The following is a 19,719-nucleotide window of genomic DNA, read 5'->3' on the forward strand; positions in this document are numbered from 1 at the left end:
TCTGACTTCTATACAATGGTAAGATTGCTAACCCTCCCACTGGCTGTGTTATATTGCATTGTTTTAAAAAAAGATTTCCGACACATCGAGGTGTAAAGGTTTTGATGGAAGAAAAAGATAAAAGCCTCCTACTGAAATCACACTGGCCAAACTTTTCCATTGTAAAATACTGTATATGTTATTAACGGCTCCTGGCTTCGTGTCTGTACATATAGATGTGTCCTCATGCAGCCAGCCGCAATACGCCACGCAGCGTGAGATGCCCGGCGTGAGCGAGCCGCCAGGTCCTGTGAAACTCTGTGAGCGTTGGACATCTTTTTTTTTCCTGAAAAATACATCTTAGTTGCAATGTGATTGGTTAGGACACCAGGAGATGGAATACATACTATTCAGCGGCTGTCAAGATACCGACAGCAGCATGACGGCCGCCAGTATGCCGGCAGTGGGGCGAGAGCTGGAAAGTCCCTTGCGGGCTCACTACGCTCGCCACGCTGCTTGCCGCAGGTTATATTCTCCCTCTATGGGTGTCGTGGACACCCATACAGGGAGAAAAGCCTGTAGTTCCGGTATTCTGCCGGCGGCATTTCACCACCTGTCGGGATTCCAGTGTCGGCATTGTGACCGCTGGAATCCCGACAGGCAGTTTTGTGATTACCTCCCCAGGAGACCGTGCTGATTAATTTGCTATATGACACTTGTATATTGTGTGTGACTGAAAGGGACCCGGTAGCTTTCGGGATGCTGGAAGTTGGAATCCCGACAACGGAATTCTGACACTGGTCACAAGACCGACGCTGGGATCCTGACATGGAACCCAATGCCTGCGTTGGAATCCCAATTGCCGGCATCTTGTTAGGCACCACTGGGGAGGGTTAGGGTTAGGCTGCGGGGGAGGGGGGTTAGGGTCAGGCTGCAGTGAATGAGGGTTAGGGGGATAGAGTGAGAGGATTACCACACTTACCAACAAGATGTCGGGATTCTGCGCATTGGGGTGCTGCTATTGGTATTCTGACCGCCGCATACCAAGCTCCGGGATTCCGATTCCATCATGACTGATAATATGTATGGAGCACAATGGAACTTGTTTTGCGGCCCCCACATTGTAGCACTTTGTGTAGAGATTCAGAGACTCAGGGGGACATTTACTAAGCAGTGATAAAAGCGGAGAAGTGAGCTAGTGTAGAAGTTGCCCATGGCATCCAATCAGCATTGACGTAACATTTATCATTTGCATACTATAAAAGTATAGAGAGCAGCTCATTGGTTGTCATGGGCAACTTCTCCACTGGCTCATTTCTCCATTTTTATCACTGCTTAGTACATCTCCCCCTCAGTCACACACAATATACAAGTGTGACATATTATATTACTCAGCACAGTCTTCTTGTGCGTCCTACTGTAGCCGCATTGTGTTGTAACTAAGACGCATTTTCAGCAAAAAAATATGCAAAAGAGATGCAAAAAAGACACCCGATGCTAGCAGAGACTCACAGAACCTGCCGCCTAACTCTCTCTGCACATGTTACATCTGCCCCACCTGCAGTGCACATGGTTTTGCCCAACTGCTAACAAATTTGCTGCTGCGATCAACTCTGAATTACCCCCAAAGTATTTTATTTCTTATAGCAAAGACATTTTTATACTTGTTGCTTTTCTACAACTACAATGAATACATTTTTTTTGCACAATATTTTCCCGATAATAAGTCTATACAATATATCCAATAAATATTGGTTGTATCAATTATTTGGCCCCGATACATCATGCAAGTGTAAATGGGGGAACCAATGTACATTTAGCCTTAGAAATATTGCCAACATATCCTAACACTGCACAATTAAAACAGGTGGATGAACCAAATATTTGATTGTCATTGTTCTGGTCTGCAGGAGGCAGGGATGCCTGGAATACACGTCTGCACAATCATCCACTAAGCGCAATGATGATGAAGTCTACAGGAAACGGAGCTGCCTCTACAGGCGTTCCATGCTAAAGGAGCCTTGAAGCAAACCATTTATATAACAGCATATTAAGTAACCTCATTCTAGTCTTGAAGAATCCAGACCCCTTCATGCATGCGTGGATGTTAGCAGCATTCCATAATATCAGCGTGTGTCTGCTGATAATCGATACACTGTCATCAATAATGGATCAATCCAACAGATCGATATTTGCCTTGCAATGGTATGGTCCATTTCTAGGACTCAAAACTTTTATGTACTGTAAGAATAGTGATGCAGGTAACAGTGATTCCTGACACAGTGTGTGTGTGTGTGTGTGTGTGTGTGTGTGTGTGTGTGTGTGTGTGTGTGTGTGTGTGTGTGTGAGACACAGGGGGGGAGAGACGGTGTACAGGAACAAAGTGGGTTAGGAGGAGAGCTGGTAGGAGGAGAGAATGAGTTTCAGTGTTGGGGAGCAGCACGGAAGGAGTCCTGGAGGTGAGAGTGGAAAGAGGTAACCAGTTGGGAAGAGAGGTGGGGGTCATTGGCAGAGCACAGTTAGCGGACGGGATTGTGTGGGGCTATAAGGTCAGATATATAGGGATGTACTTGGCAAAGTTGGTTGGCTGGAAAGGTCATAGCGGTTCGGTAGTTATCACTTTAGTTCTTGTCTTTGTTGGGACATGGCTTTTTTGGAAGATAAACAATGTCTGGGCAAACCAACATTGAGAAATGCCTATGATAATTTTCTTTACCCCCTTACGTGAGATCATCGTGACTAATTGGATTGACCCCATAGCGTAGAAGAAAACGAGCTGAGAAGTGGCGGGATGGACAGGAGTCGAGAGAGGCGGGAGGTGGGAATGCGTCAGATCCTGGAGATATTATAAAGGGTGGAAGCGACACGAATTGGGGAGGATATAAGTGTGGGGTATGAGAGAGAAGGAAGACTTGGGAAGACCTCCTCGACAGTGTACTTGTGAGGCAGAAGAGATGATGATGTTGTCAGCAGACAGGGAAGAGGATGGGGGGGGGGAGTCGATTTGAGGACGGTGGGATGGTGCTAAGCTCAGACTTAGGACATGTTCCCTTCAGTTTAATAAAGCATTGGTGCATCCATGGGGAAATAGCGGACAGGCAGCGGCAGAGCAATGGGAAGAGTTAAAGCAACAGTTTAACATGCCATGTCCTGTAATTAGCTTTGCCGTATTATTTCATGCCAGTGGATCCACGTTACACAACAGCATGCCAGGGACGCACCCGAAGTTCCATCTATTCCTTGCTATAACTGTGAATGGCACAGACTACTGCTGGTCTAGTTGGAATTCACAAAGGCATCAGTGATCTTTGGCTGTGTGCCTTAGTGTAGACAAACAGCCACATTAGGGAATCTGAATGCACAGGCTGGGATAAAATACATCCACGCTGTGCCTCTGCCAAACCACACAGACAACGTGATGGATTGCAGCAGGGCGATGATGCTAGAATAGATAACGTGACGCGAGTACACTCTACAGTACGGCACATGGACGTCCCCACACTGCGGTTATAAATCCCACGTTGTGCTCTATTTACAGTCAGCAAATCCCGCTGGGACTAAGGGGGTCCTTCTGATTTGATCGCACGTAGCAACTTTTTGCTGCCCGTGCGATCAACTAGACGCCGCCTATGGGGGAGTGTATTTCTGCATAGCAGGGCTGCAATCGCTTGTGCAGCCCTGCTATGCTAAAAAGTTTCCTGTAAAGGAAGACCAGGGTGTGAGTTACTTACCCTGTGCTATCGATCCAGGGATGCAGGTCCCGGAATTGACGTCAGACATCCGCCCTCCAAACGCCTGGACACGCTTGCGTTGGACTCACCACTCCCCGAAAATGGTGAGTTGCCTCCCGGTTTCACCTTGCGCTTGTCAATCTTATTGTGGTCGCTGCTGCGACCGCTTTCTTCAATTGCGGCGTCACTGCCCGGCGACGGCCGTCGCCGAGCAACAATACGCCTGCGCAATGCGGCTGCCGCACATGTGCAGTTCTGACCCGATCGCACGGCTGCGAGGAAGTGCAGCGTGCGATTGGGTCGGAATGACCCCCTTAGGCGCTTTCTCCTGCATTCAGCATATTACTGTAGAACATCGCAGTCCGCGGTATTGCCAAAGGGAATTACGGTCTGGGCCTAAGCTCCTGGGGCAGGGAAACATTATGAAAGCGGTAAAGCAGCTACGTGTAAGAGGCTGGGGAGGCACTGGCAGATTGCACCCCCCCCCCCCCCCTTTAAAAAACAACGTAGGAATCTCCTTATTTAATCAAACCAGCACCAGGCTGAACCAGCCAGGGGGTAATGCCATAGCATGCCTCCCAACTTGTTTGAGCACCAAGAAGGGACACGTTCACTCGCCCGAAATTAGGGGGTGTGGACTCCCATCAGGGGGCATGGTCTCACAGCATGCACCGCCATTGCAAGCCATGCCCCAGTTTTTGTAAATATGGTGGCATGAACAGCTCTCACTGAGCCGCTGATTATACCCCCTGTCCCTCTCTTCCAAGAAATAGACGCTGTACGCATGCGCGCAGGATCTATTCACCGCTGGTCTACTCAGAGCAGCAAGTAACGGGGGGATCTCCCAACTGCCCTCCCCACAGCCGGGACACTGTGACCCGCGGGTGGGACTGCGGGACACACCATGAAAAATAGGACTGTCCCGCCAAAATTGGGACAGTTGGCCATAGCCCTGCCCTCACATTAACCACCCCAAACCAGTCAGCCCAGGGCTGGAATTCCTTGGAAAGTGAGGATCCCCACCAAATAGAATGGAGTCCCCCCTCCTGAGCAACAACCAGCTGCCCTGCACCCATGGTGGTGGTGGGTGCAGTGTCCATGTTATACTAATTATGAGGGTCATTCAGACCTGATCACTCACTAGCTATTTTTTGCAGCGCTGCGATCAGATAGTCACCGCCTATAGGGGAGTGTATTTTTGCTTTGCAAGTGTGCGATCGCATGTGCAGCCGAGCGGTACAAAAAAGTTTTGTGCAGTTTCTGAGTTGCCCAGAACTTACTCAGCCGCTGCGATCACTTCAGCCTGTCCGGTCCCGGAATTGACGTCAGACACCCGCCCTGCAAACGCTTGGACACGCTTGCGTTTTCCCAAACGCTCCCAGAAAACGGTCAGTTGACACCCACAAACGCCTTCTTCCTGTCAATCTCCGTGCAATCGGCTGTGCAAATGGTTTCTTCGTTAAATCCATCGCTCACTAACGATCCACTTTACACCCGTACGACGCGCCTGCGCATTGCGGTGCATACGCATGCACAGTTCGGACCTGATTGCAGCGTAGTGAAAAAAACCTAGCGTGCAATCAGGTCTGAATGTCCCCCATTGTTTGTTACAGGCAGCCTACAGGTCCCAGCAAGCCTGCCCCAGCATGTCGGCATTTAGAGAACCACAAGTACCTGCATGACCAGACATTCAGGGCCCGCTGGCACCTATAGTCCTCCTGTAAAGAAAATCTTAAAACAAATACATGACATGTCATAAAAAATAAATAAAAAATATTCAGGGTCTTCACCTGGTGGTGGTGGCCGTTAAGCTCTTTTGTATGGCCACTATTTTTCTGGCGTTTTCTGTCTTCACCTGGGGTGCGGCAGCCTCTAAGCTCTTTTGCATGGCCACCGCCCCTCCAGGGCTTCCAGTAGCTTTACCCGAGGGACGGTGGCCTTTGGGCCGCTCTTTTGCATGGCTATCACCTCCCTAGGGCTTCCAGTGTCTTCACCTGTGGGGTGGCGGCCTTTGAGCAGCTCTTTTGAATGACCGCCATCTACCTAGGGCTTACGCCATCGTCTGTGTTTTCGGGAGCTCTTACATGTTCCCTCGCCACCAGCAGACTGTCAGCCACTGCCTAGCGATGGCTTCTATAAACTATCCCCGAGGGGCGGTGCAATGATGCAGCAAGCCGTTATTGGTTTGCAGCGGTCATATTTGATTAAAAGAATTATGCTATAAGCGCCATTTTTGAAATTGGAACCACTCCGCTGTTGAACTCTGCAAAATGAATTTCAGGGACTTGATCCTCTTGGATACAGGCATGCCCCCATGGCAAATATCCCCACCTTGTCCCACCGCCACTAATGTCCGCAGCTCCACCACGTCCCGGCCCCATAATCCTTCTGCCCTCCCATTAATGACAGCAGATCCATCACTGGACAGCTGTATCCAGTGATGGATCTGCTGTCCAATCACATCTGTCTTACAGACAGGGGCGTGTCCCTGTCACTGAAGCACTTCTAGAGGTGTCGCTTTCACTGTTATTTTTTCAATGCAGCTTGGCCCCGCCCCCCTCTTCCGCACCATTCCCATTTTCAATGGGAGCCACCGCAACCGGTGCCTCCCAAACGTAATTTATATGTTAAAATTATTAAAATAATACAAAGCAGAAACTTCTGTGTCATAAATATCATCTCACTGCCTCCCAAGACTGCACGTCCCTGGTCAGTGGGTATGTTCAGTGTGCCATGGACAGGGCCGTAACTAGGTGTGGGCGGAGGAGGCACCGCACATAGCGCTGCAGGGTAGGGGGTGCTGTTGGCGATACTTCTCAATTATCTGTTTTAATTACTTTCACTTGTAGCTTCCCCCTTTTTAAAGCCCAGCATCTCCTGACTGCCCCTGTCTCCTACCCTGTCGCTAATACCTGTCGCTTCTGTCGCTAATAACTATACAACATTCATGAACTCAAGTTAAGAGCTCTTTGTTATTCAGTCACACTGTCCTTTATTACATTTCAAGATGATGATATACCCAAGATTCTAACCTATTGCATGTAGCATTGCAGTCAGATGCTACAGAATTCTAACTATCTGAAGCGTACCTTGTACTTTGTGATAAAATGATCAGCATTGCGGCTGAGCAGATCTATGTAGTGTGTGGCTGCAAGAGATTGGTTGTGTGGCTGCACACTACATAGATCAGCTCTATTACAATGCTGATTATCTTTTTACAAAGTACCAGTAGCTTCATATAGTGTTCATAGTTTTTATGCAGGATCAGATAGACCAATGAGTAGGGTGTTTGACTGGAATGTAACAGGTTATAGGTGTGAATCCTGGGTATGGCAGTATATTGAAATGTGTTATCTAATAAAGTGTATTAAGACTGAATACCAACGAGTTCTCAAGCTAAATGCATGAATGTGGAATAAAGAGGATCTGTGTCCAAATTCTCTCATGCCCCTTCCCCATGAGGGCATGCACCTTATTGGAAAAATGGGAGGGGGGGTGGATTCTTTTTCTGGCACAGGGCACCAAAAAGTCTAGTTACGGCTCTGGCCGTGGATAAGGTTTGGATTGTTGGGGCCTAGAGAAGTAAAAAGAGTGGAGAAGTAAGCCAATGGAGAAGTTGCCCATGGTAACCAATCAGCTACTACAGTATGTATAATTTCATAGAATGCACTTGACAAATTTCACCTCAAAGCTGATTGGTTGCCATGGGCAACTACTTTTTTTTGCACATATATGTAAATAGCTATTGGCCTAGATAGACTAAAGCTCCTGCTTGTGTTATGTGTATTACCGAACGGCACTGACTGAACTAGAAACATCCCTCCAGTCATTCCACAAACACATCTAACTCTGAGAACAGATAATTATTTATATTACAGAGACACCGTACAATATACCTCATGGAGCAGTTAATCAATAACCTGAGACGGAACATTGTCTCTTCTTCTTGTTTTGTGTTATTGTCCAGAATACAATTCAAACGCGTTACCACTAATGGTGAAAAGAAATGCCAATTAACAGATGCTCCGCACTGTCCTACTTACAGGCTACATTATGTTACTGCACCAAGATTGTATCATTTATATAAAATGTATTAACCTTATTAGTAGCAGTTTATATGTTTCTAAACAAATGTGCATTTAATCAGGTGTATATAAAATGAGCACTAATGATATCCAGGCTCTTTGTCTAAATAATTAGGGGCAGATGTAACAACAAGTGATATTCTTGTGATCACTCAATACTAATCTGAAATGGTGCTCCAGCCAATCAGCTTCTGACTGATATGTGTTGGAAAAATTACACAAGCTGATTGGTTGGAGCACCATTTAAAGTTAGTAATGAGTGATGGCAAGAATATTACTGGCCAGGGACGCAACTAGCGGTGCCAGAGGTGTCTGACACACAGCACTGTGGGCGCAGGACAGCCGGCATCTAAAACATGGCTAAGGCCCTCATTCCGAGTTGTTCGCTCGGTAATTTTCTTTGCATCGCAGCGATTTTCCGCTAATTGCGCATGCGCAATGTTCGCACTGCAACTGCGCCAAGTAAATTTGCTATGCAGTTAGGTATTTTACTCACGGCATTACGAGGTTTTTTCTTCTTTCTGGTGATCGTAATGTGATTGACAGGAAGTGGGTGTTTCTGGGCGGAAACTGGCCGTTTTATGGGTGTGTGTGAAAAAATGCTGCCGTTTCTGGGAAAAACGCGGGAGTGTCTGAAGAAATGGGGGAGTGTCTGGGCGAATGCTGGGAGTGTTTGTGACGTCAAACCAGGAACGAAACTGACTGAACTGATCGCAGTTGCCGAGAAAGTCTGGAGCTACTCAGAAACTGCTAAGAAGTGTCTATTCGCAATTCTGCTAATCTTTCGTTCGCAATTTTACTATGCTAAGATTCACTCCCAGTAGGCGGCGGCTTAGCGTGTGCAAAGCTACTAAAAGCAGCTTGCGAGCGAACAACTCGGAATGACCACCTAAATGCACACAAACCTGTTTGGTTCATATGTTTGTAAATCCAGTCATCAGGACACAGAGACATGTGAGTTCAGTGCTGTGCTGTTTATTCCATCACCAACTCCAGGCACACTGGACCACCCACTTCCCAGCATCCCCCTGGTCCCAGGGACCATCACTGAAGATTCAGGCTTACACATATTTGTAATGGAGTGTCTACAAATATTAAGCATTCTAATACACTAACATCACAAAACCCACAAGAAACATAAATGTATTTACATTTAACAGCAGAGGAACATCTACAGTACGCGAGAACGCTTCCTGGTCATCAGCAGACTGAAAATTGCGCTGCTGTGCAGACACCATATTGTTCTGCCAGGGAGGCTTCATTCCTGTATTGGGATGTCCGCCATCCTAGTTACTGCACTATGGGGGTCATTCAGACCTGATCGCTCGCTAGGATTTTTTTGCACTGCAGATAGTCGCTGCGTATAGGGGAGTGTATTTTTACTGTGCAAGGGTGCGAACGCTTTTGCAGCCGACCAGTACAAAAAAGTTTTGTGCAGTCTCTGAGTAGCCCAGAACTTACTCAGCCGCTGCGATCACTTCAGCCTGTCCGGGACCGCAATTGACGTCAGACACCCGCCCTGCAAACGCTTGGACACGTCTGCGTTTTTCCAACCACTCCCAGAAAACGGTCAGTTACCACCCACAAACGCCTTCTTCCTGTCAATCTCCTTGTGATCGGCTGTGCAAATGTATTCTTCATACAATCCATCGCCCAGCAACGATCCGCTTTGTAGCCGTACGACGCCCTGCGCATTGCGGTACATACACATGCGCAGTTCTGACCTGATCGCAGCGCAGCGAAAAATCCTAGCATGCGATCAGGTCTGAGTGACCCCTGTGTGAGAGCGCCACAGTAGTCTTCCATTACAGCTCCAATGAGACCCACGATTACCTGCAAAATATCGCCTTCCAAAGCCGCATCTCAGCACTGCTACACGCATCCAGTCACCAGCTGGCTATCCAGGGCCGGCCCAAGCTTAAATTTTTTGGTAAGCGAATATAGATTTTGGCGCCCCCCCCTTCCCCCATGGTTGATGGAAAATATTATACAAAAGCTTAAAGCGCATTAAGCGAAACATGGGTGAAATCAACTACCTACCATAAAGTTAAAACTTAAAGGGCAAAGCCGTTAAATAAGTGTTTTCTAATTAATCTAATTTTTAAAAATTGGGGTCCTACCTGTCCTTTTCTGGGTCCTATTGGAATGAAGGTTTTTATTAATCTTATTAATTATTCAAATATAAAAACAGAGACTTGATTTGGACACTACAAATTGTTGAAAGGGGGAGGATGGGGTGACAGTGCTGCTGGGCTGTGTAGCATACAGGACACTGTCAGAAAATAAATTGGTGCTCCCCCCCATATCTGAGTACAAGGACAGTGCGCGCCTTAGGCGCGCACCCAAAATTAGGGGGCGTGGCTTCATGGTGAACGAGCATGGCCACATAATAGTACCAATTCACATTACACCACACAGGTAGAGCATGTTACACACATTGCACCAGGTAGAGCACGTTATACACATTGCACCAGGTAGAGCACGTTACACACACATTGCACCAGGCAGAGCACGATACACACATTGCACCAGGTAGAGCACGTTACACACACTGCACCAGGCAGAGCACGTTACACACATTGCACCAGGTAGAGCACGCTATACACATTGCACCAGGTAGAGCACGTTATACACATTGCACCAGGTAGAGCACGTTACACACACTCCACCAGGCAGAGCACGATACACACATTGCACCAGGTAGAGCACGTTACACACACTGCACCAGGCAGAGCACGTTACGCACATTGCACCAGGCAGAGCACGTTACACACATTGCACCAGGCAGAGCACGTTACACACACTGCGCCAGGTAGAGCACGTTACACACATTGCACAAGGTAGAGCACGTTACACACACTGCACCAGGCAGAGCACGTTACACACATTGCACCAGGCAGAGCACGTTACACACACTGCACCAGGTAGAGCACGTTACACACACTGCACCAGGCAGGGCACGTTACACACATTGCACCAGGCAGAACACGTTACGCACACTGCACCAGGTAGAGCACGTTATGCACAATGCGCCAGGCAGAGCACGTTACACACACTGCACCAGGCAGAGCACGTTACACACACTGCACCAGGTAGAGCACGTTACACACATTGCACCAGGCAGAGCACGTTACGCACATTGAACCAGGCAGAGTACGTTATGCACATTGCACCAGGTAGAGCACGTTATACACATTGCACCAGGTAGAGCACGTTATAAACATTGCACCAGGTAGAGTACGTTATACACATTGCACCAGGCAGAGCACATTATACACATTGCACCAGGCAGAGCACGTTATACACATTGCACCAGGCAGAGCACATTATACACATTGCACCAGGCAGAGCACATTATACACATTGCACCAGGTAGAGCACATTATACACATTGCACCAGGTAGAGCACATTATACACATTGCACCAGGTAGAGCACGTTATACACATTGCGCCAGGTAGAGCATGTTATACACATTGCACCAGGCAGAGCACATTATACACATTGCACCAGGTAGAGCACATTATACACATTGCACCAGGTAGAGCACATTATACACATTGCACCAGGTAGAGCACATTATACACATTGCACTAGGTAGAGCACGTTATACACATTGCACCAGGTAGAGCACGTTATACACATTGCACCAGGTAGAGCACGTTATACACAATGCGCCAGGCAGAGCACGTTATGCATATTGCACCAGGTAGAGCACGTTATACACATTGCACCAGGTAGAGCACGTTATACACATTGCACCAGGTAGAGCATGTTACACACATTGCACCAGGCAGAGCACGTTATACACATTGCGCCAGGTAGAGCATGTTATACACATTGCACCAGGCAGAGCATGTTATACACATTGCGCCAGGTAGAGCACGTTATACACATTGCGCCAGGTAGAGCATGTTATACACATTGCACCAGGCAGAGCACGTTATACACATTGCGCCAGGTAGAGCACGTTATACACATTGCGCCAGGTAGAGCATGTTATACACATTGCACCAGGCAGAGCACATTATACACATTGCACCAGGTAGAGCACATTATACACATTGCACCAGGCAGAGCACATTATACACATTGCACCAGGTAGAGCACGTTATACACATTGCGCCAGGTAGAGCACGTTATACACATTGCACCAGGCAGAGCACATTATACACATTGCACCAGGTAGAGCACATTATACACATTGCACCAGGTAGAGCACATTAAACACATTGCACCAGGTAGAGCACATTATACACATTGCACCAGGTAGAGCACATTATACACATTGCGCCAGGTAGAGCACGTTATACACATTGCGCCAGGTAGAGCATGTTATACACATTGCACCAGGCAGAGCACGTTATACACACTGCACCAGGTAGAACATGTTATACAGATACCTGGTGCACAGTGGCGTAACTTCATCCCAATAGCCCGGAGGCAAGAACAATCTTGGTGCCTCTCCCAGCATGGGATGTAGTCAATATCCTGGCAGTTGGGATACCAGCGGTCAGAATACTATCACCGGGATCCAGACCGCCGAGAATGCCAACAGCTGCGCAAGGGCTATTCCCACACAACACCCATAAAGTGGGAAAAGAATCTGTGGTGAGCACAGCAAGCCACCAAACCCGCACGTGGCGAGCGCAGCTTTCTAGCGCTCGCCCCGCTGCCGGGTATTCTGGCAGCCGGGATTCCATACCCAACGCCCCAGCACCATTATATATATAAATATATATAAATATATATATATATATATATATATATACATATATACATATCCACACACACATATACACACACATATACATATATATATATATATGCCACCCGCTTGTCACACTAAGTTCCCAGGTGCCCTCCAAGGTGATCTCCCACCAGATACATAGCACAAGAACGGGCGGCACTCATGGGACTGTCAATGGCGGAAATCATTGGACACAATACAGGTGTGACTCCTGTGTCCATAGATTTCCGCCATTGACAGTCCCGTACCAATACCCCGAAACGTTGATCTGTTTGTGCAGTTTTTGCACTAAAGTCACTTTGCAGTTTAAGCCTCTGAGTGCCACCTCATTCTTTGCCGCATGGATATGTGGTTAACACCCTAGTGGAGGGCACCAGAGCAAGCTAGCCCAAGGGGGCGGACCAAGTGCCAGCGATTGGTGTGTGTCTATATATATATATATATTATATATACATACACATTTATATACAGTATATATTTACATACAGTATATGCACAGACACACACATACATATATATATATATATATATATATATATATATATTATACAATAATAAAACAGCCAGGCTTACTTTTGCTGTAATACAGAACAGGAGACAGGAGAGTGGAGAGTGAGAACTCACTCTTCTCTGTCTCCTCCAAGGCGCATACATGCTGCTCCACACGCTGCCTGCCACTGCCAGGGACATTTCTTTACCCTGCAGCCTGCGCGCTCAGCCAATTACCGAGCCGCAGGCTGCTGCTTTATAGGCTATTGGACAGCTGAGCCGTCGCTCAGCTGTCCTGTACTGTTAGGCTGCCCTGGCGGTCGGCGCTGCGGGTGTAAGGTTGCCAGGGCAACCAAGGGAAGCCGGAAGCGCAACTCAGTGCCGCAGATCGTTAAGAGCTCCGATCTGTGGCGCTGTCACAGCGCAGCTCCTTCTCCTCCTCACCCTGGCCACCTCAGCATCCAGGGGCACCTCTACTGATCTCCGTCCTCGAGCCCACACACCGCATAGGACTCGGAGCTGGCGGTATAGCAGGCAGCATGGGCTGGGAGCGTGGTCCTAGCTGCCGGCGCCCTCCACAGTGTGGTGCCTTACTCTTACGCGTAACCCGCGTAACGGGCGGGCCGGCCCTGTGGCTATCTGTGTGAGTCCCTGCTCCACTCCATGACTAGAGTGTGTATAACAGTGAGTACGGCTGTACACTGCATAACATCAGTAAACCATTTCACCAGTTAAATACCTGGTCTGTACGTAGCTGTAAGGCATCCGCTAGTGTGTACACATCCTCCAGCCTGTACACACATATTTCCACACAATAATCTCCTTTGTCACAAAGGTGGTCATTCCGAGTTGATAGCTCGCTAGCAGTTTTTAGCAGCCGTGCAAACGCTATGCCGCCGCCCACTGGGAGTGTATTTTAGCTTAGCAGAAGTGCGAATGAAAGGATCGCACAGCGGCGACAAAGTTTTTTGTGCAGTTTTAGAGTAGCTCAAAACCTACTCAGTGCTTGCGATCACTTCAGACTGTTCAGTTCCTGTTTTGACGTCACAAACACGCCCTGCGTTCGCCCAGCCACGCCTGCGTTTTTCCTGCCATGCCTGCGTTTTTTCGAACACTCCCTTAAAACGATCAGTTGACACCCAGAAACGCCCTCTTCCTGTCAATCACTCTGCGGCCAGCAGTGCGACTGAAAAGCTTCGCTAGACCCTGTGTGAAACTACATCGTTCGTTGTAATAGTACATCACGCGTGTGCATTGCGCCACATACGCATGTGCGAAAGTGCCTTTTTTTGCCTCAACGCTGCACAGCGAACGAATGCAGCTAGCGAACAACTCGGAATGACCCCCAAAGTTATGACGTATGAAACATAGAAACCACCTGTAATAGGGAAAGAAATATGGAAGCATTTTATGATGAGAATTATTCATCTGGTCTTCATGACATATTGTAACGATTCTTTATTTGCTAAACTGCTTCCCGTCTCTCATTTCAATGGGGTCGGCGGCCTTAAACCTGCCTGCGGTTCCTTCTGTTCCTCGGACAAATGAACGTGTTCATGTATTTATTATCTGTATCGATTGCCGGACTGATGACTGTAAAACAAAATATATGTATGTAAGAAAACAGCATTTGATGAAGAGACCTGACTTTCAGAAGTAACTTAACACTGGCAGTCCCTGCGACCAGGCAGGACGGCTCCACCAGCGGCTGCCGTGATACATAGAGCAGGGAAGGAGAGGCGCTGGCAGCAGACATTCAGACTCCCTGATGTTTTAATTTTTTATTTAATTTTTTGATAATGCAGTACGGAAGGTTCTTTGTCTGAGACGGGGAAGAGAGGATAAGCCGGGAGACATAGGGGGGTTCAGTCTGTTTGTGGTTTGCCTGTGTGATTGCTTTATTCTTTTATACTAATCTACAATCTAGCGTCCTCCTGTGCCGGATTTCACGTGTTAGATTTCACTGGACGCGACCTGCTGGAAACTTTCACGTGGAAACGTTCAAATCACCGAATGTTAGATTGATTTTATTCTTCTGCTCTTCTTATGCTGCTCAAAGACCTGGCGGCTGATGCAGAGGTGAAGGAACGTCTGTTTGCGGAGCACGTCTTGCGTGATTTCACACTGTGGGCCTTATTCAGAGATGGAAACAAACACAGCGATCAGACAAACGGACGCTTTTTCATCCATCTGCGCTCGTGCAGCTGCCACAGTGTGCATGCATGACCTATAATGATGCAATCACATCCCGGAAGAATGCGGTCACATTATAAAATTGACAGGCGGCCGGCATCTGGGGGCGGTAACGCTGCATTAGGGGGGAGCGGACCTGGAATGCAAGCGTGTCATGGCCGTTTTCGTGGCTGCCCAATGATGTTGCCTGCTTTTCCTGCGATCGGAAAAATGGCAGTGTGGCCAAATTGAGGAGGCATGGCCATGCCAACTAAAAAATAAACACCCCTGGCAATGACATTAGCCATAGTGACGAGCATTACACACCCCTGGCAATGACATTACCCCTGGCAACTAGTATTACACACCCCTGGCAATAGGCAATACCCCTGGCAACTAGCATTACGCACTCTTGGCAATAGGCATTACCCCTGGCAACTAGCATTATGTGCTCTTGACAATAGGCATTACCCCTGGCAACGAGCATTACCCCTGGCAATGAGCATTACATACCCCAGGCAACAAGCATGACACCCATCCCAGATCATAAAACCCCTGGCAACGAATGTGGATCCCAGAGCAAGAAACGCCTGGCAACGAGCATGACAACCAGCCCATGAAACCCCTGGCAGCAAGCAAGACACCCAGCCCATGAAACCACTGGCAACAAGCATGACACCCAGCACATGAAACCCCTGGCAACGAGCATGACACCCAGCGCATGAAACCCCTGGCAACGAGCATGACACCCAGCGCATGAAACCCCTGGCAACGAGCAGGTAATTTAAAAGTAATTAGAAGCTTTACTGTAGGGCATAATGTATCACGGGCATTGCGGTGTGTGGCATAATATGGTGCAGGGGGCATAATATGGTGCAAGGGGCATTACTGTGTGGGGCTTAATATGGTGTATTTTTTTTTCTAACTGCGGTGGCCGAGGTCTGCTGTTGCAGGGTCAAAAACCTGGGTGTAAGATAGTCTTTTCCTGTGAGGTCACACCCATTTTAGTGAGACTATGCCCCCTCAGGGGAGCGTGAACGCAAAATTGAGTTTTTTATGCCTATGGGGGGGGGGGGGGGGCATTTTTGAATGTCTTTGGGGGGCGCATTTTTAAGTTTTGTACTGGGAGCCAAATTGTCTAGAAACAGCCCTGCCCCTTAGCATCGCTGATTCAGCAGTGCGTACGCCTGTCACTGCCTCCCTGGCTTGAATGACAGAGAACATGTAGGGAAAGTAATAAGAGCTGTCTGCTGCTCAGGTGCTGAATCTGCCCTCACCGCAGAGCCAGCACTCCACTTTCCACCTACAATGTAAGAGAGGTTTTCATTACCCTTCTCCTCCCTCTTTCTGACGGTATATGAGATTTAGGGGTCTGTGTACTAAGCCTTGAAGAGAGAAAAAGTGGAGAGAGATAAAGTGGCGGCCAATCAGCTCCTAACTGTCATTTTTAAAAACCCAGGACTGTAAAATGACAGTCAGGAGCTGATTGGTACTTTATCTCTCTCCACTTTATCTCTCTCCAAGGGCGGGATGTACTAAAGGGAAAATGTGCTAAAACCCCCGTTTTGTTTCTTTTTATTGCATTTTCATATGCGTTTTCGTCCCTGAGGGTATCGCCATCTTTTGACGGAGATACCCTATAGAAGCCTATGGGCTTCTTATCACCAGCCACCACAACCCACCACAGACGCCAACCCCTCTCTCCCAGACATACCTTCTTCCAGGCCGCCCTGGTCAGGGCCGTCTTTTCGTATGGAATCAATGGGCTCTTGCCCAAGGGCCCCAGGAGTATAAGGGCGCTAGGCTGATTGCTGAGGGTCCCCTCTTTCCAGGGGTACCAGATTTTTGAAAATTGGCCCTGGGGAACCAGAGATATCTGACTTCGAAGCAGTGGTCACCATCCAAGCCTGTTAATTGCTCTTCCCAGCAAGATATCCCGGGTTCTGTCTGACTTAGAGTTTTTCTGAAGGTAAGGTTCTAAAGCTGTGACTCTCCCCTTTTGCTGGACACTGGCAGCTTGTCACTACTGTGCCCAGAACAAGAGATATCAGCCTTCCAGCAGCTGGTCCCTGCTCCAGTCCACACGCCTAATATGCAGTTTTAGATATTCGTTGGTGAATCGCTCTGGCTCCTGAACTCTGATCCCCAAGTCCCCAGAACCTTCTGAAAGGTGGTACTGTCTAGTTTTTTTTTTTATCCCATTCAAAGCTAAGAAATACATTTTCAGGAACTTGAGATATCTGCAGTCAAGCAAGCTGCCCTCCCACCGGAAATTGATAAATATTAAGCCCACTCCACTATCCACCCCTCCCCTACGTATTAAACACCCCCTACCACCCTGGAAGTCATGTACCAGGGCTTCTTCATTCAGCCCAATGGCCCCTCTACAGTTTAGCCCCATCTGTGCAGTAAAGGAGTAATTAGCAGAAATTACTGTTCCAGGTCCTACATGCTGAGCGGAAGATAGAACACCCCCTACTGCCCGCGGGACATCAAAGCTGCCGCTCATAGAACCCCCCACCTCTACCGCTGGAGGATGAGTAGGGGGCCCAGTGCATTGCTGTGCCCAGGGGCCTACACTGCTGTTAAGATGGCCCTGGTCCCGGAAGCTAAACTCCTCCTACCCCTAGCAACACAGCCGGAGGTCCTTCCGGCTGCAGGGAAGAGGAGGAGGTGCCAGGGACAGCCTGCTGCCTGCTTCCCGGCAGGTGAGCAGGTGGAGACACTAGGGATGTGACAGAGACCCCCCGCACACCACCTCACAGGTATCGCGGGGGGCCTCCGTCACCGCATTGCGTTGTTAATTGCATATGTTAGTAAATATGCGATTAATATCACTGCGTAGGGCAGCGATGTATGTTAATGCATCCCACTCCAAGGCTTAGCTATAGATGTGATCTCTCTGAAGGCCGTGTATTTGCTGTGTGCAGTGGCCGCAGATAGATAGATAGATAGATAGATAGATAGATAGATAGATAGATAGATAGATAGATAGATAGATAGATAGATAGACACAGAATCTCATTAGGTTAAGATCTTAATAGGTTATACAAACCAGAATTAAGGGGGACATTTACTAAGCAGTGATAAGAGCGGAGAAGTGAGCCAGTGGAGAAGTTGCCCCATCAACCAATCAGCAGCTCTGTGTCATTTTTTAGTATGCAAATTATAGATGTTACTTCAGTGCTGATTGGTTGCCATGGGCAACTTCTCCACTGGCTCACTTCTCCGCTCTTATCACTGCTTAGTATATGTCCCACTAAGGGAGGGAATTCAATTAGACATGATAATTTACTGGGTGTGGCAAAAAGGTGGTAACCTTGGGCTTCAATGTCCAGAGCTATCCAATTAGAACCTTTTTTTTTCTCACCTGATAAAATACACTTTTATCCGGCATTAACGCATAGAATCCGGGATAAGTTCCCGGACCTATGTGTTAACATGGTTTGGGCACCTGATAACAGGCTATTTATTGGGGATTTATTTTTGGGCCTGCTCAGACTCAAAAAGAAATCCCTATTGATTGCACCCCGTGGGCTGAATTCTTGCCTAATTGAATAGTCCTGGGGGATCAATTAGCCAATGGTAAATTACCCGCGGCTTAATGATTTCTCCCCTAAGTCAACAATTCATGACCAAATTTTCTTTGTACAGTTAATGTCCTTCATCATTGTTTAGTTTATTTGGCAAAGTTAGGTAGACGTGGTAATAAAGATAAGAAAGAAACTGTTATTCTTGGACCTATGTGTATGTGTGTTGCAGGGTTGTAGAGAGCCATGCTGGTCCCTGGTAAAGGGTGGGGGCGTGGCTTAATAAAGTGGGTGTGATGATGCCCTTTAATCTAAAAATCTTGAAATAATAAAATAATGGCGGTGCCATGTGGGGGGCACCCGCTTCCTACCTTACTAGATCTGGAAGCAAGTCCACCCAGTGAAATTTGGGAAGATGACGCTTGCCACAAGAGAGATTTCTATGTTAGGTGCCATCTTCCCGAAGAAATCACCGGGAAGATGACGCTGCTGCCGCTGCCCACAACACAGGTATACTGAAGGGGTGGGGTTAGCGGACCCGGGCCCCCTGCCGGACCCCTCCAGCAGCCCTGGCCTGGGTAATTTGTATCCGCCCCCCACCTCTCATCGCCACTGTGTGTTTGTATGTATGTGTGTGCATGTTTGTATCTGGGTGTGTAATGCGTTTGTGTGTTGGTGGGACTTTCCTATTGTCTGTACTGTGCTAAATAATTTAATTGTTGCAACAGTAACAAACTAAATAATAAATAGAGTCTGAAATATAACAGATATAACATAGCTCATCATTTGCTCCTGGCATAGGAAGAGTTAGATTTGTGTTTGCAGTACGAGGACAGGACCGCAATCTGTGTGACACGTCGCGCTGTAACTCTGCTGACACGTCGCACTATAACGCTGCTGACACATGGAATTATTTTATTATCTGATGCAATGTATAACAAAGAACAAAAAGTAAAGGCGGATCTTGAAAGGAGACTGCATCCT

Source organism: Pseudophryne corroboree, chromosome 8 (assembly GCF_028390025.1).
Source record: "Pseudophryne corroboree isolate aPseCor3 chromosome 8, aPseCor3.hap2, whole genome shotgun sequence".
Lineage (NCBI taxonomy): Eukaryota > Metazoa > Chordata > Amphibia > Anura > Myobatrachidae > Pseudophryne > Pseudophryne corroboree.